Below are 27,179 nucleotides of genomic sequence, written 5' to 3'. Positions count from 1 at the left end.
ACTCAAATTACTAACCTCGGAGCCTGCTTCTGGGGGAGCCAGCCTATTCGGCTGGTGAGTTGAAGGAAAACTGGCCTGCGAGGTTGCCAGAGAGGACGAGAGGAGCCAAAGTATGCAGGTCCTTGCTGTCATTAGAGGGAATTTGTGTCTCTGATTGTTTTGCAGCGGGCAGCCTGTCTTCCCCTGCCCGATGATCAACTACTCTCGGATAAGAACTGCCTTTGAACTGATTCTGTATCCCTACAAAATGCCCCCCCTACTCCCGCAGAGCACCATGGAGTTCAGAGGGTTTAGAGACCATCTAGTTCAGAGTCAACTCCATGGGGTCAGGAACTTTTTTATTTGTGGCTGTATGCTTGGAACCTATGACGCTGTCTGGCATCTAGCATGTCATATGTGTCCAACAAATATTTGTTGAATGAATGAATCCTACAAATAAGAAAACCAGGAGTCAGAGAAGGTAAATGGCTTGCATAAGGTCATACCCAAGGTTGATTGGAGTACTGGGTCTAGAAGGCAATATCCTGCTTCCAACTGGCTTTCATTACCCTCCCCAGTCTCCCAACCCAGGGTTGGTCTGATCTGATCCACCGATCTTTCATTGTAACTTGATGGACACCCTCCACCGAGGGACTCTACAAAACCTTGTCGTCACCTGGGACAGTTGCAGGACAAGGCAGGGGCTCAATGAAAGAGCATCAGCTTTGGAGCCAGGCTGGCTGGGTTTGGGTCCTGATTCTGTCCTCAACATAAGCTCCGTGACCTTGACCAGAGACTGAAGCTCTCTGAGTTGCTGGGATAGAGACCAGGCCATTTTGGGGGTTTTTTTGTTTTTTTGTTTATTTATTTATTTATTTATTTTTGGCTGCATTGGGTATTTGTTGCTGCACGTGGGCTTTCTCTAGCTGTGGCGAGCGGCAGCTACTCTTCCTTGCAGTACGCGGGCTTCTCATTGCGGTGGCTTCTCTTGTGGCAGAGCACGGGCTCTAGGCGCGCGGGCTTTAGTAGTTGTGTCACCTGGGCTTAGTAGTTGTGGTTCGCGGGCTCTAGAGCGCAGGCTCAGTAATTGTGGCGCATGGGCTTATTTGCTCCACACGGCATGTGGGATCTTCCTGGACCAGGGCTCGAACCCGTGTTCCCTGCATTGGCAGGCGGATTCTTAACCACTGCGCCACCAGGGAAGTCCGAGACCAGCTTTTGTTCAGAGTGAAGAGAGCCACAGTAGGGTCTGAGAAGGGACAGTCTGACTTCTCCATTTTCACCTGGCTACTCTCTGTCCCTAGAAGAAGCCTGGAATATCCAACAGAAGGTTCCTCACAATTTTCATATAAATAACCTGAAAAATAAATACAGATTAATTTTTAATCGATTGTTACCTGTAAAAGTAACTTACACAAAATATAACTGAGTGTAGTTCAAATTGAACATGTTAAAATTTATTTTACAGTTGGAATTAACAAAAGATTGAAATCATTCTGATCATATTTTTATCACAAGAGTTAGGGAGGGATGAATAGAGCCGAGAGGATTTTTAGGGCCATGAAACTATTCCGCGTGGTACTATCATGGCAGATACACGTCGTTCTACATTTGTCCAAACCCACAGAATGTACACCGCCAAGAGTGAGCCCTAATGTGAACTCTGGACTTAGGGTGATGATGTGTCAATGTAGGTTCATCAGTTGTGACAAATGTGCCACCGTGGTGGGGGACAGCCATAGAGGAAGAGGCTGTGCAGGTATGGGGACAGGAGTATCTGGGAACTCTCGGTACTTTCCATTCCGTTCTTGCTATGAACCTAAAACTGCTTCTAAAAAATAAAAAGCTAATTAAGTTTTTTAAGTCTACCACAAAATTTGTTCCAGAAAACCTGGATTGGGTAAAAATAACACCCACAAAAGAAAATTACAACAGAAACTGCTATAATTTGTAAAACTTTATGAGGGACAAAAAAATCGGTCAGTGAAGCAAATATTCATTATAAAATCTACCTGGAAAAGAATCAATACTGATAAAAACGGACAAAAATCAGGACCCGTTTAACCATGTTCTATAGAAAAGTAATCAATCCACTAAACTGGCTTGACGGAGTGTGTCTAATCTGTCAGTTGTAAATACATCTGATTTTGTATAATTCTGTATTTTTTAAAAGTTTGTGCTCATAAAGCTGCGGTCAGAGAATTCTAGGGGTCGACAAGGTAGGATCTACAGGTTCACAGGGTCCAAATGGTGAGGTGCAAGCCCCCCATACCTGGCACAGGGCCCGGCTGCAGAGGAAACTATCTGTTCATTCAACAAGCATTTGCTGAGCTCAGGTTTGCTAGAAACACCGAACATCTGTGATTGGGGTGAAGTTTTAAATCCCAGACCCTGAGAAGCCTGGGGTTGAGCAGGGAACCAGGCCTGGAGGATTGGTGTGACAGAGCTTAGCAACAGCTGCAGGGACACAGAAGTGACTCATCAGCTGGGGCGGGCGCTTGCAGGAGGCTTCACGGAGGACATGACAATTGAGCTGAGTCTTCAGGATGAGTCCAGTGGCTCCAAGATGACAAGGGCCTGAAAGAGAGCTCCGGGCACAGGGAAACTTGCATCCCAATGCATGAGAGAAAGCAGAGTTCAGAAACCGGGAAACCGTCCCCTGGGTTAGACACAGAGGAGAGGGCAGGACCGAAGGGTCTGGAATGCCTGATGTCTTGGGCTTTCTCCCGCTGGCAGTGAACACAACCACATGGAGGGCTGAGTGCAGGGGTGAGGCCAGTGAGGAGACCAGGCAACTGAGCGGGGGCAGGATGGTACCAGGGGCTAAAAGGGAAACTGAGGAAGCGGGATGGGCAGAATGAAGCAGAGGGGACGAGGCGGGGGTAGCATCCAGGGCTGTCTTCCAAGGGCTGGTTAATGTCAGTGTGGGGTGGGGAAGTACCGTGACCCAGGGGTGGAAACTCAGGAGCAGATGAGAGTGAAACATGCGAGATCATTTTGGTCAACTGTTCAGAAAAATGTTGGCATCAGAATCCTTCCAAATAAGTCTGAAGAATTAAAAACAAAAAACAGAGCCTCTTCAATGACTGAGGTACCTGGAGAGGTGCAGGGGGGTGGCCTCCCCAGGATTGCAGTTAGAAGATCCCTGATCTGGGTCTGAGCCCTTCTTTTCAGCTGAGGCTTAGAGGTGGGGTGTTTCCTGGCCCGGGGCACACAGCCGGGAAGGCTCTGGAACCCAGCGCGGGGACCCCTGGGGCCCTGCTCCTTCTTCCACAGCCAGGAGGCTGAGCGGTAATGAGGACGTAGCGTCCTTGGCCCCCACTCCTGCCCAGCTGTCCTTCTGGCTGAGGACATCTCGAGTCACGTAAAAGCCTTGTCCCTAGAAGTCGAACTCCCGTGAATCTGTCTGTCCCAGTCCCTGGACCTTGTCCACGTGTTGGCTGGGCAAGTGCCACATGACGTGCTGGTTCTTTGCTATTAGCATCACTCTTCCTAGAAACACCCATTATTCAAGCCCCCAGGTGCACCTGGCCCAGGTGGTAAGCAGAAAAAATTCGAGTCATAGCTCTGCCACAAGCCAGCGGTGTGGCCTTTGGAAAATCATGTGGTCTCTGTGAAGCACAGATCCCTCCTCCACAGAGGTCGTAAGGCTGACTCCAGCTACGTCAAAATGCTTGTAAGGATGGAGGGAGGTAAGTAGCAAATCTATGCTGTATCCTGAAAAATCTCTATGGGAGCACAAGGGATCCACGATACCTTCCGTGTGTCACTTTATCTGCCGTTAAGTAGCAGTAACTCCCATTACCATCGCCAGCGGCCACCCTTCAAAGAGCCATAGAGATCTGAAGCAGGATAGATCTAAAAGGAAGTGGAATGGGCAGGACCTAAGAAAAATCTTGCCTCATGTTTGTCCCATCAGACCCTTACTGAGAGTCCTTTTACCCTTAATTTAGGTGCAATCAGCACAAACTTGTTTATCTGTTCCAGCTCACAGTACTTGAGAAGAAGCAAATTAAAAGGCGGGGAGAGAACGACAAAGGAAAATTTACTGAAAAGGATGAGACAGAAACACTATGAAATGTGGGTGCAAAAGCTTCACCATCATAGCCTGGAGACGTACAGAAAAAGTGCAGAAAGTCTAAGAACAGAAAAAGTGCAGAAAGTCTAAGACCATCAGTGTACAATTGCGGATACTTCAATATGACCCTGAGTCACCAGGAAATAAAAACAGGAACAAAATATTAAATTAAGTACAGCACACTCTGGTTAGGAAACCATGGCTTTTTAAGAGATTCATAGCCTGTAAAACCAGCAGTTCTGCTTCTAGAGCATATATCCTAAGAAAATAACCAGACAGCACCAGAGGTATGCATATATAAGATTATTCATTGCAGCATTGTTTTTAGTAGTGGAAAAAGTGGAAACACTCTAAATGCCCTTCAGAAGATGATGAGCTAAAGCAGCATCTTCCATTCTCAAATCACTTTCTGGAAGGGTTGTTGTATTTGCTTGTCACCCTTTCCATGGCTTTTCTTTAAACTTGTCCATTCATTTTATTCAAATAAATGTATTGTCTTTAAAAAAAAATACTACACTATCCTAAATAGAATATTAGTGTCAGTTACCATAAGTAAAAGTAACCGCAATACAAAGAAATCATGTTATTATAATCTAGCTAGATGAGGTTGCCTGTTTAAGACTTCTTACCTAGAAAGTAGGACAGGAAGGGAAGAAGGATGGAGGGAGGAAGGTTGGAAAAGAAAGCCATGGTGGCTGCATAAGAAAATATCTTTTTTTTTTTTTGAGCAATGCATACTAAAGGATGCAGGGCTAAAGTAACAAGATAACTGGATTTGCCTTAAAATATTTCAGCAAAAAATAAAATAGGATTGATAAAGCAAATGCAGCAAAATCTTGATAATTGTTGAATCCAGGTGACGGGTATTGGAAAGTTCCTTGCACTATTCTCTCTTCTTTAAAGTAGTTTGAAAATTTGCCTAATTAAAAAAAAGTAAACATAAAAAAAATATAAACAGGAAGATCCCTTGTTCATGGGCCACCAGAGCTGACAAAGCCCTTGTGATTTTGAGAGGAGTTAAACCCCAATTTCTGTGCACCTTAATCAACATTTTATACACCGGCAATTTGACCTTTTTGAATTAATGTAAGTCAGACTCTACAAAAATAAATAAAAATAATGATGGAAATCCATACGTAATGACAGGGGAAGGTGTCCAAGACAGATTGCTGAGTGAGAAAACATGCACTAGAAGAGTGTGTTTGGCTCCGTCCCACTTATGTAAAACTGTCAAGGAAAATCCCCCACGAATCTGTGGGCCCAGAGAGAGTCTGGAAGCCCAGACGCCAAGCAGTTACCTCAGGATGGGGTGGGTCTGCTTCTTGCCTTTTTTTGTATCTTTACGCTTGTCTGTATTGTGTAAAATTTTACTCTTTACCATTGAATAGATATCATTCTTAGAATCAGGCAAAGGCTATTACCATTTTGAGGAAAAAAGAAGAAATCAGAAAAACATTTCTATCTGTATAATGAAATGATTTAAACATATACAAGGCTGCTTAACAAAAAATTTAATTTCCATTATTATCCCGTTGCCTGTGACACTACACATTCGCTGTCAGTGTCTGGCAAAGGTGCTAGAACAGGCCTCCGGTAAGCTGATCTCAGCACAGGGGCCTGAGCGAGAGGAGGGAGGGTGTCGGGTTTCCCTGACTTACCCCTTTGCTCACACCATGCCCCCCCCACCTGCCTGGCATGCTCTCTGTGCTTCTCTGTGGCTCCCTCTCTCCCTGCTTTAAGGCTCAGCTCCAGGAAGGCTGCTCTGAAGCCCCAGCAGGCGTTACCTGGGGTCCTCCTTTGACAGATGTCAATCTTCAGCCCATCTGCAGGCACCAATCTCCCGTCCTGTCCAGAGCATTGGAGAGCGAGCGGAGGCCTCATTCTGGGCAGCCTCACATGCCCTGCTGGGTGCAGGGAGCCCAGCGGAGAGGAGGGAGCCCAGACATACTTCCTGTCCCTGCCCTGCTCAATTGGGTGACCTGGGGGAGTCATCTCCCCTCCTAAGGTCTCAATTTTCACAGCTGTAAAATGGGAATAAATGAACCTAATAGAACCTCTCAGAAAATTAAATGAGATGACCTACTGAGAGAGTTGGTAATCTATAAGGCTTTCAATTAAAAAATTATTATTACTGTTATTGGTACTATATAAATGTTTATTGATAATGATGAGGACAGTATTAACTTTATTATCTTTCAAAAATCACTGGGACATATTCATTCTAATATTTTCAAAAATTTTCTAAGGAAATATGTTCAAAACTGCATGAAAAATTGTGTTCACAACGGGGCTTCCCTGGTGGCGCAGTGGTTGAGAGTCCGCCTGACGATGCAGGGGACGCGGGTTCGTGCCCCGGTCCGGGAAGATCCCACATGCCGCGGAGCGCCTAGGCCCGTGAGCCATGGCCGCTGAGCCTGTGCGTCTGGAGCCTATGCTCCGCAACGGGAGAGGCCACAGCAGTGAGAGGTCCGCGTACCGCAAAAAAAAAAAAAAAAAATTGTGTTCACAACGAATAATAACAAAGATGGGAAACTATCACCTAAGGCTTGTCATGCAGCTGTTAAAGATGATAAAATATGTTGAGTGATTGAAGAAATGCTTATGATATATTGCCAAATTTAAAAATCTAGCTCCAGAAGACTGTAACCCATTTTTATAAAAAGATATATATGTATGTCATACACACAGAGATAAAGATCTACAAAGAAAGAGAGAAACAGAGATATCCAAAACACTTCTAAAGAAATCACTGCCAAAATGTTAATAGTGGTTACCTCTGGATTAAGTGATTACAGATCACTTTCTTGGTTTTCTTTTTTGTGTGTATCTGAATTTTCTAAATTTGTCTAAAAATAGCATATATTCCTTGTGTGACATTTCTAAGTTATCTTTTAACCGTTCCTCTCCCCCACCCCCACTACCACCACCAATGTCACTGTCCAGAAGTTAATGATAAAAGACTGACTGTTCCCAGGCCCCCAGCCTCGGGCTGTGAGGGCCCCCAAGGTCACGAGACACCCCCATGGACCTCTGGTGTCTACATGGAAGAGCCTGGTGTGATTTTCACCAGTGAGTGGACACGGTGGGTGAACAATTAGCCAGCTCTGGGCAGAGAAACTGCCCCCCAGGAGGCTCACACAGGAACCATGGCCTTGGGAACACACAGGAGCCTCTCAAAGAAATTCCCAGAAGGCGGGTCAATTAGAAAACTTAGCACCTAGGCATCACCACCCCCTCCATCATGTAATCTGATAGGCTGGATCTGAGGGTCCATGAAGGGGATAAGCAGATGGGAAGAGACAGGTTGGAGGGCTGAGACATTCCCTCCTCTCCCTCTCCCACTCCCCCCACCTCCCTAACTCGTTATTCCCCCCAACCCGGCTCTCACCACTCTCTCTGGGCTCCTCCCCAATCTGTGCCTCCACCCTAGTCTCCATTGTACAATAGTCTTCTCTCCAAAAACTCCACAGTCTCTCTAGGAATCTTCCAGAGAGATGATATTGTAAAATGTCAGAGCTGAAAATATCATTTTACTCTCTCACTATCTAGTTGAGGAAACTGGTTCAAGTAGTTAACGAATGTGTCCAAAATCTCCCATCCAATAGGTGTAGAAGCCAAGACAAGAGCTCAGATGTCTTCATTCCGAGGCCAGGGTGATTCTGTCCTCCACCACTTTACTTCCTGCTGTTGGTGGAAAGAAAGCCCAGTGCTGTGCTTAGGAACATGGACTCCAAGGCTGAATCCCTGGGTTCAAATTCCATGTCTGGTACATGCCACCCATGTGGTCTCAGGGCCCTAATTTTCTCATCAGGAAAATGAGGATAACAATAGTGACTACATCAAGGGTTTGTGTAAAGATTAAATGAATTCAAGCATATTTAGAACAGGACCTGGTAAATGTTATGGAAGCCTTTGCTATCTTGATAATTTTGTCAGCCAATTAATTGTGTCTATCGGAAGAAGTCAGAAAAGGGCAGAGAAAAACCAAATGATTCAGCAGAGGAAGCACAGGATCTCCTCAGAAAGCAAGAGTTCAGAACCTCCATCTTCGTGAGGAGCATGTGAGGCCCAGGACATCCACCATTCGTCCCTGAAGTATTCACTGAGCCAGTAGAACAGAGTTCAGAAACAGAGCCTCATACATGTGGTTACCCAGTTTACAATAAACATACATCTGCAATGCATGGAGGAAAGATGATCCAGCTGAATGGAGAAAAAGCAATGGTCGCCCCAACCTCACACCATACATAAAAGTCAATCCCAGATGGGACTATAGGCCTAACTTGTGAAAGTTCAACAATGAAGCTTCTAGAAAATAACAAAAAAGGATATCCTTATAGCCTTAGGATAGACAACATTTTCTTAACAAGATACAAAAAGCAAAACTCATAGAGGAAAAAATTGATAAATTGGACTTCATTAAAATTAAGAATATCTCTACAATTAAAAAATAAAAGTTGAAAAAAATAATGTAGGAATTAATATTCCAAAGGAAATAATTCCTATAATGATTCAGTCTTTTATCATTAGCAGCATCTACTAATATGTAATTAACTTACTCAAAATAAATTTTAAGTTTCTGTTCAACAAAAAAATTTTCTGTTCTGTTCATTTCTGATTCATGAAGAAAGTGAGAAGGTAAGCCTATAAGACTCATATCCAGAATATATAAAGAGAGGGCTTCCCTGGTGGTGCAGTGGTTGGGGGTCTGCCTGCCGATGCAGGGGACACGCGTTCATGCCCTGGGAAGATCCCACATGCCGCGGAGCGGCTGGGCCCGTGAGCCATGGCTGCTGGGCCTGCACGTGCGGAGCCTGTGCTCCGCAACGGGAGAGGCCACAGAAGTGAGAGGCCCGTGTACTGCAAAAAAAAAAAAAAAAAAAAAAGACAGAATATATAAAGAACTCCTAGTGGGACTTCCCTTGTGGTCCAGTGGTTAAGACTCTGGGCTCCCAATGCAGGGGGCCTGGGTTCGATCCCTGGTCAGGGAACTAGATCCCACATGCCACAACTAAAGATCCCGCATGCTGCAACAAAGATCTCGCACACGACAACGAAGATCGTGCAGCAACTAAGACCCAGCACGGTCAAATAAATAAGTAAATATTTCAATAAATATACAAATAAATAACATCTCCTAGCACTCAGTAAGAAAAATGTCAGCAACTGGATGGAAAAAGGCCAAAGGACTTAAATAAGAAAAAGCACTCAAAATAAATAACCAGCAAGGAAATGCACACTAAAATAACAATTATACACCACTACATACTCACCAGAACAGCTTTTTTAAAAATAATAAGATAATGCCAAGTCTTGGCAAGTTTGTGGAGCAACTGCTAGAATCCTCTCTCCTACATTGCTGATGGGAATATTAATTGGTACAAGTACAATGGGGAGAAAGTTGGCAGGACTTTCCAGAGTTGAACATATACAAAAGCTTATAACCAAGCAATTCTACTTTTAGTTGTATAGTCAACAAACAGGAGTACATACGTGCTCCAAAATAGAAGCCTACTCACTGCAGCATTATTCCATAGAGCCCACAATTGGAAACAATCTAAACATACATCATCAGTGAGATGAATACATACATTGAGCGGTAGTCATACAATGGAATATAGATAGTAATGCGGATGGACAACATAATATTGAGCCGTTATCTCAGCATCAAGTTATACACACTATAACTTGAGTGCAGTCACAAACATAAGATTGAAAGAAATGTGTCCATCCTACATGATTCCGTTCAATTGCAGTTCAAAAATGCACAAAACCAATCTATGAGGTTGGAAGTCGGGATAGCAGTTAGTAGTCAGGGGGTAATTACTAGGAGGCGCCATGAGGGAGGCCTGTGATGGGTGCTGGGAATATTCCACAACTTACTTTGGGTAGTAGTTACACAGGTATGCTCAACTGAAAAAAATCATTTACCTGTACATTGGTGATTTGTACACATCTCTCTATGTTATACTTCAAAGTTAAAACATTGGCTTAAAATCCTTTACTGAACACCTGTATATGTTACCTGTATGTAATGTATACAATGGTACACAAGGTAGAAGTGGCCCTGCTCCCAAGCAATTGTAGCCCAGATGTTTTCAAAATGGCCAGAGCTAGTGTTATAGAAAACTATAATTATAACCCTCACGTCTCAAGGAGGCGCTCTCCTTGTAAGAACATTTTTCACATTCCTTGTCTCCTGTGACCTTAAAAGCTGTATTATCTTTAAAATACCAGCTTTGATGGAATCCTTAAAGAATGTGACCCTCTCAGAATTTTACAACAAAAAAACAGAGGCTCCAAGAAAAAGGACTTGTCCAAGATCACCCAGAATATGTGTCAACGTCAAGGATCATCTGTGATATGGAAACCCAGCTGCCCGCCTCAAGCAAGGAGAAGACAGAGTGCAGGGCAGAGATGCAGCGCCAGGTCCCAACTCTGCCTCTTCCTAGTGTGTGATTCATGCAACGAGTGTAACTTCTAGGATTCCTACCCATGAAATGAGAATAATAATACCTACAAAAACTCAGAGCTGTCACAAGACTCACACTGCTACTTGAGTGTCACTCAGCTATTATTACAGTAAATAAAGGAAACTTTCCATGATTAGAAGATTTATATAAAGTGGGAGGCATTTTAAAGACTTGCCTTTGAGGAAGAAGAGGATGAAGATTCTTAAGGCTCTGACCACATTGCCCCCAAGTGTCAGCCACAGGGACAGTGGGGACTGGCTCACAGGTCTCTGGGGAGCAGGCCACCCCTGCTTGTTTGATGGGAACGGTCTGCACATCACCCTCATAGGGCAGTTCCCACCCCTACCCTAGCAGGTTCCAGTGGTCCTCACGTGACCGGGTAACAGCCCACCAAACGGAGACTTGGAGCCTTCCGCCAGCTACGTGGAATCTACTCTAAGGTGAGACGTTTTAAAATGTAAAACAGGGTTTCCCTGGTGACGCAGTGGTGGAGAGTCCGCCTGCCGATGCAGCGGACGCGGGTTCGTGCCCCGGGAAGATCCCACATGCCGCGGAGCGGCTGGGCCCGTGAGCCATGGCCGCTGAGCCTGCGTGTTCGGAGCCTGTGCTCTGCAACAGGAGAGGCCACAGCAGTGAGAGGCCCACGTACCGCAAAAAAGAAAAAAAAAAAATGTAAAACAACGTCAGCAGGGCCGTGACCCAGAAGGAGAAGTGTGCCCTGGCGGTAGTTCTCAAGCCCGGCCGCACACCAGACTCACCTGGGCAGATAGAGCAGCAGCTGGGCTCAGGTGGGGTACAGGCATGGGGCCCTTTGAAAGTGGCCCCAGGTGATTTGAATGTGTGCATCAGACCTGAGAACGGCTGACCTTGCCCCACCCCCGTGGTGTCCATTTCCCCAGGGACAGGCCATGCCTGTGAACTTCAGGGAGGCATTGCAGAAGGTGGAATATAGATGGTCTTTTCTTAAGGAGGAGCATCGTTGTTGGGTGAGACTGCCACTGGGCCCCAGAGCAGCTTCCCACAGGGTCCATTCCCAATGGTAATTAAGATGAAAGGCTGGGACAAGGAGGCAGGGCACAGAGAAAGTGGAGGTGGCAGAGCAGAGGACCCACGTGGGTCTACCACCTTCCACAGTGCCTTTAGGATGGCGAGGCCACTCACTCACGCGAGGGATTGTGACTTTCACTGACGCAGCTCACCGGGCGCCAGGCGAGGAATCTCAGGCAAATGAGTACTCAAGTCCTCCGAGCCTCAGTTTCCTCGTGTGTGACTCAGGGAGGAACACCTCCCCCCCACACACACACCCACCCCATCCCCGTGCAGCAGTGCTGATGAAATGGGATGACGTCGGCGAACACAACCACTAGTGGTTCTAGAACCCACTCCTCTTATGTTCAGCAATGTGAGACTCACGTACAACGTGCTGATCTCATGACTTCGGAGGCATCCACTACTCTGAGACCTCATACAGCTAGAGGCAGGATTTGAACTCGAGCTTCAAACTTCAGAGCGCAGGCTGTGAGCCTCTGGCTTATACTGTCTCCTTCAAAATGCGGGAGCCGTTATCTCATTATAAATCACGTCTTCATTTTCATCAACTTGAATAATTATTGACCTCTGTGATTTGAGCACAGATTGAGAGCCTGGTGGGAAGACCAGCTCCCTGGACTCCAACAGAGAGATGAATGAGAGCAGGTGGTCTCTCCTCTGTGGGGCGGACACCCAGCCATGAAGCCCTTCGCTCCAGAGAACCCTCTCCCATCCTCTCCCGGACTAACCCCTCCCCCCTCCCTAGCAGGTCTGTCTTCACCCCCAGTGACAGATTGCCAGTTTCCTGAGATTAAGTCATCCCAGAAATACCCTCAGCCCCAGGTTAGAAATTTGTGTGTCATTTTGGATATAGATGATCATTTCTAACTCCTCCAAAGGCATTAATAAAGTCTCCTAATTATTATACTTTAATCTCTTTTTAAAAATACAACATGCACATGCGTATCTCACACATGGATGGCGGGATACTTAACAACGACTATTGCCAAGATTCCGGTTTCTGCTGTCATCATCTCCCAGCTGAGCTGCTGTGATTTGCTCTTGGCTGGTCCTCCTTCATCTGTCATATCATTTGTCCTCTTCAAAATTTGGCCTCACATTTGTGTTGACCCTTCCCAGGTCTCTAGTTACCACAATAATGGTAATTACAGCACTTCCGCTCACCTGTTTGGGGTTAGAGGCCCCCCCGCCCCCCGCCTCCCAACTGCTGTCCTGTTGTAAAGGACTTCTCATATCAGCCCCTTAGAGATAAGGCTGCACCAGCCTACTTCAATATCCCCATACCCCAATGTCACTCAATTATTGGTCACCCTGTGCAATGTTTCCATAATCAAGTCTTCAAACCGCTTACCTCCCGACTTCCCCATAGAAACATCAGCCACGCTCGCTCTCCTGTCACCAGAGATATTCTGTGTGTGTTCAAAAGTCCCTTGGCCTGCCTGTTATTTCAGCAATAGTTTAAGCTTGAAAGCAAGATCCACAGCTGAAAACATTGCTCAACAAAGCAATAAATCATATCATCTTACATCATTCCCCTGATCCCACACCTCACACTGCTGGATGCTGGACTCCTCGCAGACTCAGGGATTCTGTCTCTAAGGCATGCTCCAAGGAAAGAACAAGGGACTTTCTGCCTTTTGTTTTGTTTTACCAAAGAGATTTAATGTTTCCCTTTACAGAGTTAGCCCTTCCTTGTGTGTGTTCAGTACTAGCTCCTGCCTGCCTTTATTTCTGGTGACCAAATGTAAACAGCTCGCCAGAAGGTGTTAGTTTGTTAAGAGTGCCCTAACCAATTGCTCAATCTTGGTGGCTTCAAACAACAGAAATTTATTCTCTCACCGTTCTGGAAGCCAGAAGTCCAAAACTGAGGTGTCAGCAGGGTCATGCTCCCTTCCAAGGCGCTAGGGGAGCATCCTTCCTTGCCTGGGAGCTCCTCGTGGCTCCCAGCGTCCTCTGGCTCCAGCCTCTGCCTCTATCTTCATGGCCTTTCTTCCCTCTGTGTCTGTGCCCTGTCCTCTCCTTGGAAGGACACCAGTGATTGGATTTAGTTAGGGCTCATTCTAAATCCAGGATGATTTCCTCTCAAGATCCTTAATGAATTACACATCTTCAGATTCTATTTCCAAAGGAGGACATATTCTGACATCTGGGTAGAAACAGATTTTTTTTTTCGAGGTAAGGGTGATACTATTAGATCCACTACACAAGAGGTGGAAGGATATGGTGCTCTCCTCCCAAGATTCCAGTCTAAATGCCCTGCTCTCTGCCCACCTGCCCCATCCTCCTCCACAGACAGCTGCATACATTTTCTTTGCTTGGTTGTAACATATTTTTTTAACCGCTGGGAGTATTACGTTTCGATTGGTGTGAAAGGAGCAGTTGCTCATCAGTCTCCCAGTCTGTGAAATGGAACCAGCAATGCCTCTCTGGCAGTTGTCGTGAGGTGTGACCAAGCAAACGAAGGCCAGGCACCTGGTGCTGGCCTGCAGGAGGTGTTCAGGCTGTGATAGCTTAGCCCCCAGGCTCAGGTCCCTGGGGCCAGCGTGCCTGACGTGAAAACTGGGTGTTGGCCACACTTAACCAGTAAGGTGAGGAAGAAGCTGAAAACAATAGCTGAGTGGCCATCGGGCTCTATTTCACTTCAGCAGCTACTCCAAAACCCACCATGGGTGTTTCTCCAACTCCTCCCAACCTCTTCTGATCCTGACAGGTGGTCAGAGTATCACATCCATTCTGCAGATGAAAAAACTGAGGCAGGGGGAGTTAGATGTAAGTGGCTTGGCCAACATGTATGTTAAAATCTTGAGGGTCTAGTTTCAAGCCAAGGGCCGTGGTAGGAGGTTTCCAGCTGGATCTGAGGTCTGAGCTGGGGTTCTGGGTTGCCAGGGGTGCTCTGAGAGCAATGAGTTACAGAACCAGCCAGAGGAGTCAGAGGCCAATTCTATTTTTTGTTTGCAAAGACCAAATGTGCTCCTCGTCTTGGGCTGTGTCTGATTAACGTCAAAACGGCAGAGAAATGTGGAAAATGAAGTCAAAACCATTACTTGTTTTTTATGAGGATGGAAAAAACCCAAAGATGTGAATATTATTTCTTTTTAAATTTAGTCACATCTATTTATACATATAGACACATGGAATTAAGAGTTGGAGGCTGGTAACCAAGCCTTAAAAATATCACCCCACCCAGAAGAGAAATATGATCTTCGGGGTCCCTGTGTCCAGAAAAACCCTAGACAGTCCTCTGGCTCTCAAGAGACGGAAAGTAATTGGTTTGGAGAGTTTTTATTTTAATCATTTTTAAGTCAAGGAGGTTTGTGGTGAAGGAGGAATCCCTTTCTAACCATCTCCACCTCGACCCGTTTCAGCTGCATCCACAGCTTCGTTCTCATGAACAAGATCCCAGGAACTCAGAAAACTGCAACAAGGGGGTGGGGGGTCAGAGTTCAATCTGCCTGAACTTTATTTTCAATCCAGGACTCCGTTATGCCAACCAGCTCTCAAAGAAGCAATCAACTTGCCCCGTTTTGCATTTGTTTTCCTGTCAGTTTTGTAGCTGTTCATTATGTGTGAGGAGAAATGAGGGCTTGTGTATAAACACCACGGTTGAACAAGGAGCATATTTCTTTCCCCATCTCTAAATCTGGACCCTTCCCCTTCTCGCCAGTGCTACAATTTCCTCTGGCACTTGAGACAGACATATGTTATTTTCAGTTCCACAACTTTCTTGTTCGCTGTATCACTGCACACATGGCCCAGGCACTGCAAATATAAATACATTGTGGGCGTCTGCATTTCAACCACTGGACTCTCGCCACTTTTTTTTTTTAATGCAATGTAACTCAAGTGGATTGTCATCACAGCCAGGCGGCGTGACAAAGTCCTCCAACAAAATCAACATTTCCCAAGTCCAGACCGCCATCCCATCCCAAATTCTTACCATTTGCCATCCACCCCCGCAAACCGGCAAATGCTCAAACCGGCTTCAGCGGGCAGAATCCTACAGTGACCCTCCTATTACTCTTACCTGACGATAAAAGAGCCTAATAAATGAATACGCTAATTGGGCTTTGCAAAGATAAACCTTCCCCAACAGTACTTATTGCCACATGATAAAAACCCATGACAAGCTTCAGCTGTGTGGATACTCTAAGAATAAATAAGAGGTTATCTGCAAATTCAAACATGCTGAACAGGTTGGCGCTCTTTCAGGTAGCAGTGGGTTTAGGCCGGATGTCAAGATGTGGGAAAGGGAGGCCTTTTAATACTCACTCCCTTCTGCTGAGGTATGTACCAGGAGCCGGTAGCAGGGCAGCAGCACATGGATATACAGACAGATGTTGGATTTTTCTCCCAGATCCTGGAGAATTTGCAGATGGCCCCCCACACAGGAGACGATGGAAGGTAAAGCTGTTGAAAATAAAAGCAGCAACTTCCATTTAATATGTGCTTGCTCCAAGCCATACACCTTATCTCATTTCAGTTTCACAAATAATTATCCCCACTTAACAGACAGAGAAACTGAGGCTAATGAAAACTGAGACCAATGAAAACTTTTGCTAAGATATTGTCCCTGTGAGTCCAGGACTATGCACCCACTGCTGACTCCTTAAAAAGTATTTGGATTTATCAGGGGCATGCATTCCATATTAGTTGTTTTATCTAATCTCAGAAAACTCTGTAAGGTAGATATTATCAGCATTTTACAGATGGGAGGTTAACGCTCTGAGAAGTTAAGTAACTTGCCCAGGGCCGCTTGGACGATAAGTGAGCAGAGATCTGAACGAATGTGGTCTAACTCCAAAGCCCGTGACCTAGAACATGGACCAGGTAGGAAATATCTTAGGCTTTCAGTTCATGCAGTCACTGTCACAATGACTCAGTTCTGACCTGCTAGCTTGAACACAGCTATAGACAATATGTGGATGAATGGGTACAGCTTTGTTCCCATCAAACTTGATCTACAAAAACAGCTGGATGGATTTGGCCAAAGGGTTGTAGTTTGCTGATCCCTACTCTAAAACATTATAGCCGACATATTACATCCATGATCAAGGCCAGGAAGCGCTGAGCACGGGGCTAGAGGCACAGAAACCGAGGCATGGTCTTTGTTTTCCCTGACCTCGTCTTCTGTTACTCTTCCCCTGACTCTCCCTGCTCCAGCCGCATAGCCTCCTTGCTACTCTTCAAACATACCTGCATCCTACTGCCTCAGGGCCTTTGTGCTTGCTCTTCACCCTGCCCAGAGCAGCTGTCCTTTCAGATCTCTTCATGGCTTACTGCCTCACCTCCTTCCTTTTTTTGCTCCACTCTCAACTTACAGTAAGGCCTTCTCTGACTACCCTATCAAAACTTGCAGCACATACCCAGGCTAGTATTTCTCCTCTCCCTCCTCTGCTTTCTTTCTCTCCATAGCACTTATCACCATCAGATAACGCTATCCTTTTACTACTACATTTCGTTCATTGTCTGTCTTTCCCCCCACCACTAGAATGGACACTCCGGGAGGGTAGCCATTCTTGTTTTGTCTGTTTGGTCACTGCAATCCCTTCCCAGGTTCTAGAACAGTACCTGGCACAGTGAGTGCCCAATGAATATTTGCTGGATGACTTAATAAATTTTGGACTGATGGGAAGTCATCTTTAGAGCAAGCAGAACTTGGACCCGGCAAAGCTGCCCTGGAGGGCAGGCACTTGTGATGATTTCTGGGCCCACTGGGGCACTGCCCAGGGTGGAGTCGGGGCCCCAGCACTTCTCAGCAGCTTGGCAATGTCTCCGTTGACCATACAAAGTATAGCACCCATGGGGGTGGGGGGACAATTGCTGAGGAACAGGGGAGCTGAACAACCACCATGAAATTTCCTGGGCCTCATCTTCCCCCACGCTGACCTCTGCCCATCTGAGTGATTGTTCGATGCTTCTGAAGCCCTTTGAACTCACCCTTCCTCTGGGCACAATTGCTATCTTTCTGGAAGGGAATCATTCATTTGACACCCTGTTAGAGGTAACGGATGAGTCAGGAGGCAAGCTTGGGGATGTTTCTCAGCAGCCTCCACCAACCCCATCTCCACCAGAGGCTGGGGGAAGCCATTTAGGTCTGTAACCTGACACTGTGTTTTATGAATGAACTAATTTTCCATAGGCACCTTCAAGCTGGGAAACATCCCAGAGGTGGACTGACCTTTAACATTAGGTGTAATTAAGGATTAGCCATGTCACATGACCCGTGAAGCACCGGACACCAGAGATAATAAATCCCCCCACCGTGGGCCGTTCCCCACAGGCAGCGCCAGCCTCGGGACCTGGGAGACCCGGCAGTGAATGTGGAACACCCGGGGCTCAAGCACCCTCCACCTCCAGAGCAGGCAAGTGAGACAGAACCGAGCGGCCAGTCGCGGACATCGTCTAACCCCTCCAGTCATGGCGTGGTCAGCAGCCTCTGAGAACAAAATCCCAGTCCTTGGACAGAGCTACCTCTGGCCCAAGACTGTGCACAGCTTCTCACATCCAATGTCCCTCTAAGGCCACAACAACCTGTGACCCCAGTTTTATATGTGAACCCTGACGCTCTCAGGTTCAATGATTTGTCCAAGATCCCTAACTAGCAAGTGACTAAACCAGAATTTGGGGTTTTGTTCCTTTTTTTAATTGAAGTATAGTTGATTTACAATGTTGTGTTTGTTTCAGGTATAGAGCAAAGAGGTTCAGTTATATATATATAATGTATATATAATGATATACATATTTTCTTTTTCAGATTCTTTTCCATCATAGGTTATTAGCAGATATTGACTATAGTTCCGTCTGCTGTATAGTAGGTCCTTGCTGTAAACCAGAATTTGGGGTTTTGTTCCTTTTTTTAATTGAAGTATAGTTGATTTACAATGTTGTGTTTGTTTCAGGTATAGAGCAAAGAGGTTCAGTTATATATATATAATGTATATATAATGATATACATATTTTCTTTTTCAGATTCTTTTCCATCATAGGTTATTAGCAGATATTGACGATAGTTCCCTCTGCTGTATAGTAGGTCCTTGCTGTAAACCAGAATTTGGGGTTTTGTTCCTTTTTTTAATTGAAGTATAGTTGATTTACAATGTTGTGTTTGTTTCAGGTATAGAGCAAAGAGGTTCAGTTATATATATATAATGTATATATAATGATATACATATTTTCTTTTTCAGATTCTTTTCCATCATAGGTTATTAGCAGATACTGACGATAGTTCCGTCTGCTGTATAGTAGGTCCTTGCTGTAAACCAGAATTTGGGGTTTTGTTCCTTTTTTTAATTGAAGTATAGTTGATTTACAATGTTGTGTTTGTTTCAGGTATAGAGCAAAGAGGTTCAGTTATATATATATAATGTATATATAATGATATACATATTTTCTTTTTCAGATTCTTTTCCATCATAGGTTATTAGCAGATACTGACGATAGTTCCGTCTGCTGTATAGTCGGTCCTTGCTGTAAACCAGAATTTGGGGTTTTGTTCCTTTTTTTAATTGAAGTATAGTTGATTTACAATGTTGTGTTTGTTTCAGGTATAGAGCAAAGAGGTTCAGTTATATATATATAATGTATATATAATGATATACATATTTTCTTTTTCAGATTCTTTTCCATCATAGGTTATTAGCAGATATTGACGATAGTTCCCTCTGCTGTATAGTAGGTCCTTGCTGTAAACCAGAATTTGGGGTTTTGTTCCTTTTTTTAATTGAAGTATAGTTGATTTACAATGTTGTGTTTGTTTCAGGTATAGAGCAAAGAGGTTCAGTTATATATATATAATGTATATATAATGCTATACATATTTTCTTTTTCAGATTCTTTTCCATCATAGGTTATTAGCAGATACTGACGATAGTTCCGTCTGCTGTATAGTCGGTCCTTGCTGTAAACCAGAATTTGGGGTTTTGTTCCTTTTTTTAATTGAAGTATAGTTGATTTACAATGTTGTGTTTGTTTCAGGTATAGAGCAAAGAGGTTCAGTTATATATATATAATGTATATATAATGCTATACATATTTTCTTTTTCAGATTCTTTTCCATCATAGGTTATTAGCAGGTACTGACGATAGTTCCGTCTGCTGTATAGTCGGTCCTTGCTGTAAACCAGAATCTGAACTGGCACCAAAGCCCATGTATTTCATCACAACGTCTTAAAACTCCTTAAGTCACCTTTCTGAACCAAATCTGGAGTTGGTGTGTGCATACATGGGGTGGGGGATTTAGCTGGTGTTTAATCAGAAGAAGCAAAACAATCTCTGTCCATCCATGGTGAACAGAGCTAGTGCTTCCTTTCTCCCAGGGCTTAGTGTAAAACTGGTCCCAGCTGGTGGAGGGCAGTGCTGAATTGCCAAGGGGTGCCCTGTACCAGCTCCAGGGTCCTCCCTGTCCCAGGGCCGCCAGCCGCCAGCCCTAACTTCGGAAAGGCCCAGAGCGTCTATTCTCATCAGACACCACCCCTGCAGCACTGCCCTTCCACTGGGAAAGTTTTAAAAAGGGTTAGTATGGTGGCCCCTCAAAAAAGGAAATGTAGAATTACCGTAAATCCAGTAATTCCACTTCTAGGTGTGTATGCAAAAAACCGAAAGCAGGAACTCAAACAGATACGGCATACCCATGTTCATGGTGGTATTATTCACAACAGCCAAAACGTGGAAACAACGCAAATGATCATTGATGGACAAATGGATAAGCAGAATGTGGTACATACAAACAATGGAATATTATTCAGCCTTAAAAACAAATGAGGGCTTCCCTGGTGGCGCAGTGGTTGAGAGTATGCCTGCCGATGCGAGGGACACGGGTTCGTGCCCCGGTCTGGGAGGATCCCACGTGCCGCAGAGCAGCTGGGCCCGTGAGCCATGGCCGCTGAGCCTGCGCGTCCGGAGCCTGTGCTCCACAACAGGAGAGGCCACAACAGTGAGGCCCGCATACCGCAAAAAAAAAAAAAAAAAAGAAATTCTGACACATGCCACAGCACGGACGAACCCTGAAGACATTATCCTAAGTGAAATAAGCCAAACAAAAAAGAACAAGTATTCTATGATTCCACATACATGAGTTTACCTAGAACAGTCAAATTCATAGAAACAGGAAATATTAGAGATTACCAAGGCTGGGTGAAAGGAGAGGGGGAGTTATTATTTCACGAGGATAAGATTGATGCAAAAGATGTGGAGACGAACGGTGGTGGTGATTGTACAACAATGTGATGGTACTTAATCTCACTGAACTGCCCACCTAAAAATGGAGAAAATGGTAAATTTTATATTATGTATATTTTACCACAACAGAAATGAACAAACAAGGGGCAATGCTCTCTGTCAATCAGCCTGGTGGAGTTGCTATGAGCTGGAGGCGAGGTTCCGGGCCGGGAGTCATACCGCCTGCTGGGCGCTCGGCTGTGCGCCCCGAGCAGCATGGCAGCTTCTCTGAGCCAAGCTTTGCCCGAGTACCAGGAAGCCTTTGGTTTCTTGCATCTGAGTAAATTGCAAGGGGGAGAATTAAACTGACCCAGAAGGGTAGGATACCCCGCTCTTGTTCTACACCAATAGATACCTTTTCTTTTCCATTCACTCAGAAGTACTTTGTGAACACCTACCCCGTGCTAGCTGCTAAGCCTGGCACACACGCTGCGCACACAGCTGGGCACCCACCCTCACAGCACCGTCTCATGGAGGAACTACGGTGCCTGTTGCAGACAAGGAGGGAAGAGGTTCTGAGACTTTCTTTCACGAGGCCTCACAGCTTGTTCATCAGCTAAGGCTGCAGTTAGGATTCTTACACAGGCCCCGTCGAATCCAAATCCCATATGGATTCTTTCTACAAACGAATATCCCAGAAAAAGAGATGTCAGAATCCCACCGGAAAAGAAAAATAACACAAAACTAGGGTGGGGATCAGCAAGTAGCAGAGAGAACTCTCTGTTCTCTTTGCCCCGTGTTCACACCCATCCCCAGGTACAAAGGGTTGCCCGGAGGGGGATCGGCCCATCCCTCCAGCCCAGCAAGGCGTCTTCATCTACCGTTTCCAGGGGCCACATGTGTGGCCTCAGCATCGTCACCCTGCTTCCATCTACAGAACAGAAGAAATTATTTCCTGGGTACAAATCCAGTTTATGTTCCAACCAAAGAGAGACAGAAAGGGTCCACGGTCAACACTGGGCAGGCGTCTACATTTTTCTTCACGGTCATGGCTGAGTTAAACACTGACTCGCCAGGTGACCCTGGGCAAGCCAAGGGGCCCCGTTGTGCCCAGGTCGTTACTGAAGGCAAGATGCCCTCCAGCCCTGGCGTTCCCAAAAGAAGAAAGTCACCTGTAGTCATAGAGATGCGAGCCTTCCTTCCCCCTGTCCTCCAACCCGCACGCCTCCCTCCCTCCCTCGGCCGCCTGTCCTGCCTCCTCAGTCCTTTCCTCTTCAAGACCCAGTGTTTCTGATCCCCTGCCTGGGAGGCCTTGCACAGATGTGGCGCTTCTGCTCGACCTGCACCTCATGTCAGCAGCACCCCCCCCGCCCTGTCTGGGGGACCCTGTGTGTGTGCACTTTCTCTCACGTCCCCTGGGCTGGCCCTGGGGAGAGGAATGCGGCCTCCCTCTGTGCCCAGGGTGCTTGACTGTTAGTGATCCCCAGGCACGCTTCCCCCACCCTGTTCCTGGAGACATTTCCAGAGTTGTTTTATGATGGAGGCTGGGGAAAATCTATTAATGAGAGCAGTAATTGCTACCTTTGGGCACCAAATGCTGATTTACAACGGTTAATGCCTCAGATTCCAAAGGCATAAATTTCAGCTTTTCCACCATTTTGTCTGGAGCAAAACAAAACAGAGGGAGATCACATATCCTGGGCTACAGATGTTTGGCTACACAGAGCATTTTTCTAAGATGGGGGCTGGGGCGGGGGAGGGGGGCTGGGTGTTTTCTAAGAGGGGGGCTGGGACAGTAGAGCATCGCCAGTGCTTGTTAAGCCATGTGCACCTACATCGGTGTAAAAGCAGTCTCTGGATGTCAACGCCCATTTCTTAGGAGAGAGGCACAGAGGGCAGGGCAAGGAGCCTGGGCGGGAAGGCGGCTTCTCTCGCGCCCCGCCCCACCCCCCAGCTCTGTCCTGATTGGCTTGATCGCTTGACCAAGGAGGTGGCAAGGCTTCCAAAGCTGCCCCTTTACCCTCGGGGAGTGGCTGTGTGTCTGAGTGGCTCAGCCACGTTCTTGGAGTCCTTTGGGAAAAAAGAGACTTCCAAGATCAAGGAGAGGTGACGCCATTAGGAGGGTGATTGGGTGTCTGTCAAAGGCAAAGAGGCTGACCCCATTTTCCTTCCAAATGAGGATCTGAGGGAGTTGGAAACTCGAAAAAGAATTCAGTTTTTGGGACTCATCCAATTAGATTTTCCAGAAACTCCTGTAAGGGCTATAAAGCCACAGTAATTTATTCCCAAAACAGCTACAACACGATCAGAAAAACACAAGCCCCCTCCCACCCCCACCCTCCACCAGCTGTTAGAAATCTATCTTCCTACCTTGGCTGACAGATGCCCCATCTCAGGCGAGTAAGTGGACTTGGCACGAAGCAGGTACCAGACAGCCCTGCTCCAGGCCCACAACCCACCCTCCCAGCTGTCCTATCAGAGATCCGCAGTGGGGACGTGAAGTAGCACAGCCCGAGTGCTATGTGGGGATCCACCGCAGCTCAAACAGCCCCTGGGATTCCAATCATTCAACAAATATTTGCCACGTGTCTGCTACGTGCAAGGCACAGTACAAACAGGCCTGAAGGAATTTCTGGCCCATTCTTAGGCCAGTTTTGAGTGAGAGTTTAACAACAGCTCATCCCTGTCTCCTGTACGATTCTTTATGATGTTCAAAACCCTTATTAAATATTTGAATATCTCACCAGCCCAAAAAGTGGACATCCCCACTTTACGGAGGAAGGATATCATGTTCAGAGAAGCAAAGTGATTTGCCCAAGGTCACCAGCAAAAGAGAAAAAAAGTAATACAGTAAGGCACAGTTGGCATTTGGACTCATGTTTCATGGTCACTGAAAATGGACTGGGGGTCAGTTAAACCATCGCCCTATGAGAGTGAAGCAAATGGAGGTCAAATATAGCAGGACCACGTGGGTCCAAGTTCTCTTTGTTATTGAAAAAAAAAAAATTGGGGGAGTTGCCTGGTGGTCTAGTGGTTAGGATTCGGCACTATCACTGCTATGGTCGGGGTCCGATTCTGGTCAGGGAACTGAGATCCTGCAAGCCGAGTAGTGCAGACAAAATATTAAAAAAAAGGTTTTTTTAATAATAATAAACAAACTTTAAAAAATCTGTATGGGATTGCATCTGTGTCTGTGACTAGAAGGAACCACTTCCCCGGCCCTGTGTGAGAAACCATTATGAGAAGGAAAAAAGAGCTACTGCTGTCATCAAACTCCAGAAAGTCTGGGCTGGAGAAGGCTGTAAAGTACTGACCCCTTGTCTCAGGAATGGGGTCACTGGGCCCAGAGAAGGTGCCGAGGGCCTCCACTCATTGAGTCAGGGATGGCTTTCAACCCCAGGTGTCCTGGCCACTGCCCTTTTCCCTTCACCAGCCAGGATGCTGTTGACTAGGAGAGAAGAATCAGCTCAGAGTAAAGCGTCCAGTTTGCTACAGAACTCTATTCTCTTCTCTTTCATCTCTTCTCTTTCATCTCTTCTCTTCTCCTGTCTTTTTCCTCTCCATCCAGGATGGAAAAGCCTGGCCCCAGGACAGCCCCTCCTCCCAAGAATGAGAATATTTGAGGACCTCTGTTTGGCACTAGGGGAAGAGGAGGGTCCTCAGCTAGGGTATCCGGCTTCCTCCCCCAGCCCAAGCAGAGGCCCTTAACAGGGAGGAAACGCTCCTGTGAAGCAGGGAAATGGGATAGGGGAGAGAGGCTGGGAGCAAGTTAATGATGTGCCTTGGGATTTCTGCATCAGCAACTCTGATGTGGGATTAGGAACTTCCCTCCAAAGTAAATCAATGTGAACTTCCCAGCCTCTCATGCCCTAGAAGTTCAGAGGCAGCAAAAAACAGAGCATGTGTCCACAGCGTCCACGTCCTACGCCCATGGCAGACCCTGCTGATCAACGGTAGCCTTCTACTCCACTAACTATGGGCCCATGGCAGGCCCTGCCTTCTACTCCACTAACTATGGGCCCATGGCAGGCCCTGCCTTCTACTCCACTAACTATGGGCCCATGGCAGGCCCTGCCTTCTACTCCACTAACTATGGGCCCATGGCAGGCCCTGCCTTCTACTCCACTAACTATGGGCCCATGGCAGGCCCTGCCTTCTACTCCACTAACTATGGGCCCATGGCAGGCCCTGCCTTCTACTCCACTAACTATGGGCCCATGGCAGGCCCTGCCTTCTACTCCACTAACTATGGGCCCATGGCAGACCCTGCTGATCAACGGTAGCCTTCTACTCCACTAACTATGGGCCCATGGCAGACCCTGCCGATCAACGGTAGCCTTCTACTCCACTAACTATGGGCCCATGGCAGGCCCTGCCTTCTACTCCACTAACTATGGGCCCATGGCAGGCCCTGCCTTCTACTCCACTAACTATGGGCCCATGGCAGACCCTGCCTTCTACTCCACTAACTCCGGGCGGCTAACATCAATCTGATGGAGCTGGCCTGTGAAAAGAAATTTATACCACGAATACGGAAGATCTCAATTACTTTGGGGTATGCCTTGCTTCCCTTCCTTTTGTAAATTAACAGCACTGACCCCACCTGATTTTGATAGGACTGTCACTCAGGGGGCCACACCTACTTCCTCCAGGGTGTCTGGACAGTCAGAATACTCCATGCTCAATCCCTAGGGCCAGATTGGGGAGGGCCTGTGACCCAAGTTGGCAATCAGAATTTGTTTCAGAGATTAAGCCAGATGAGGGTGAAAGAGGGCCATAACTCGGCCTGGGACTGCTATGGCCACGAGAAAGATGTGAATGTGGGGCTTACGCTGAGGACGAAGACAACACTGGGAAAAGCAGAGCAGAGACAAGGGAGAGAAAGACAGACATTTAAGTCACGGAGGAGGCCAGGTCTACCCCACAAACTTTGCAGTTCTGTTATGCGATGGAAGTCAATGAACGCCATGGTCTTCGTTGCGGAATCACGTAACTGGCATGCCTGCGTGGAAGCCAGTAGGGACTGGAACTGACGGGGCTGCTCTATTCATCATGCCCTGCTCTGTGGAGGCATCTGCATCCTTGCGTCTTTAAGCTCTTTTCACAAATTGGTCCTTTGTAGGGAAGAGCTCAGATAGCTCCCTGCAGACCCTCTGCAAGGACTCCACCAACTGCAGTAACAGCACCTCTCAGGCACTCCCAGAGCCTGGGTCTTCACATGCAAAATATCAATGAGTAGGCAAGAAAAAGGTAGGCAGGATGTCACCACATCTTAGAGAAAATCAATTTTTTTCTATCTTTTTTTTCTATCTTAGAGAAAATCAATTCATTGTTGGACAAGAAAAAAAGATGCCAAAACTAATAGGCAGGTAACGTGATGGTGCCAGAGAGCTTTGTGCACCTGACTTAGTTGGTCGTGAGCTCACAGCTCCGGTTTGGGGATTGGATGATGTTGAGTCCCCTACAGCTGCCTGCCTTTCCAAGATGGCCTGCTTACCAATTTCACACATCCAGCATCCGCGGGTACTGGTCAGAGCATTTTGAACAGCAATCAATTTGAGTGTGGCAGAAAGAATTAACAAAAAGGGACGGTCACGAGCTGGCAGGACTTACAAATTTCTTCCAGAAGAATTGTACATGAACTTGTGCTTCTGAAAGAGAGCTGATTGCTAATAATTCCAGACTTAAGTGTTAGTAGGAAAAAAAGTTCCTCATTCACAATAGTATCAAGAAAAATCTCTGAATTCAGCGTCATTAGATGGGCTTGGGTCATCTGCCCCATCCCTGGACCATTCACCATGGCCGAGGGGGAGTGGAGCGCTCTGATTGGCCAGGTCTGACTCACGTGCTTACCCTGGATCAGGGAGTAATATGAACTGACTCAAACCTAATGGTTTAAGAATAGAAAGGGACAATTTTCTCCCAGGGGGAAAAAAAATGAGTTGTGTTTCCCAGTGAAGGTTGAAATGAACGCTGAGCTGATAAAAACAGAATGAAGCATCCTCGACAGTCGCCTCCCACCGTAAATTCTGTGACTTCCCTGGCGAGGCTTCTTGCCTCCCCCATGTGTCACCATGCTCCCTAACCCTTTCTGCATTCCTAAGACAGAGTCCTCCAGCCATTGACGCACAGGCAAACAACGAGGCCGCAAATGGTGCACCTGTCTTCATCCACATTCCGTAACTCCAGGAACACATGCAAATCCTAATGCATAGGCTGAGGTGGCAGACTCCTCCCCCACAGCAAAGTCCCCTGGACTTCTGAAGTCATGGGGATGGATCAGTTCTCTGCCAGGAATTTGCCACCAGGCTTTGAGTGGACTTTGATGCTCTGCTCCATTTCCATTCTTGGCAAAAAGAAGAAACCCTAATACCGACCCATCCTCACTTTCTCCATCAGGCACATTCCAAGAACTTGTAGGTCTCAGCCCTGGGCCGTGGTCC

This window comes from Lagenorhynchus albirostris, chromosome 16 (assembly GCF_949774975.1).
Source record: "Lagenorhynchus albirostris chromosome 16, mLagAlb1.1, whole genome shotgun sequence".
Taxonomy (NCBI): domain Eukaryota; kingdom Metazoa; phylum Chordata; class Mammalia; order Artiodactyla; family Delphinidae; genus Lagenorhynchus; species Lagenorhynchus albirostris.
Note: the sequence above shows the minus strand (reverse complement) of the source record.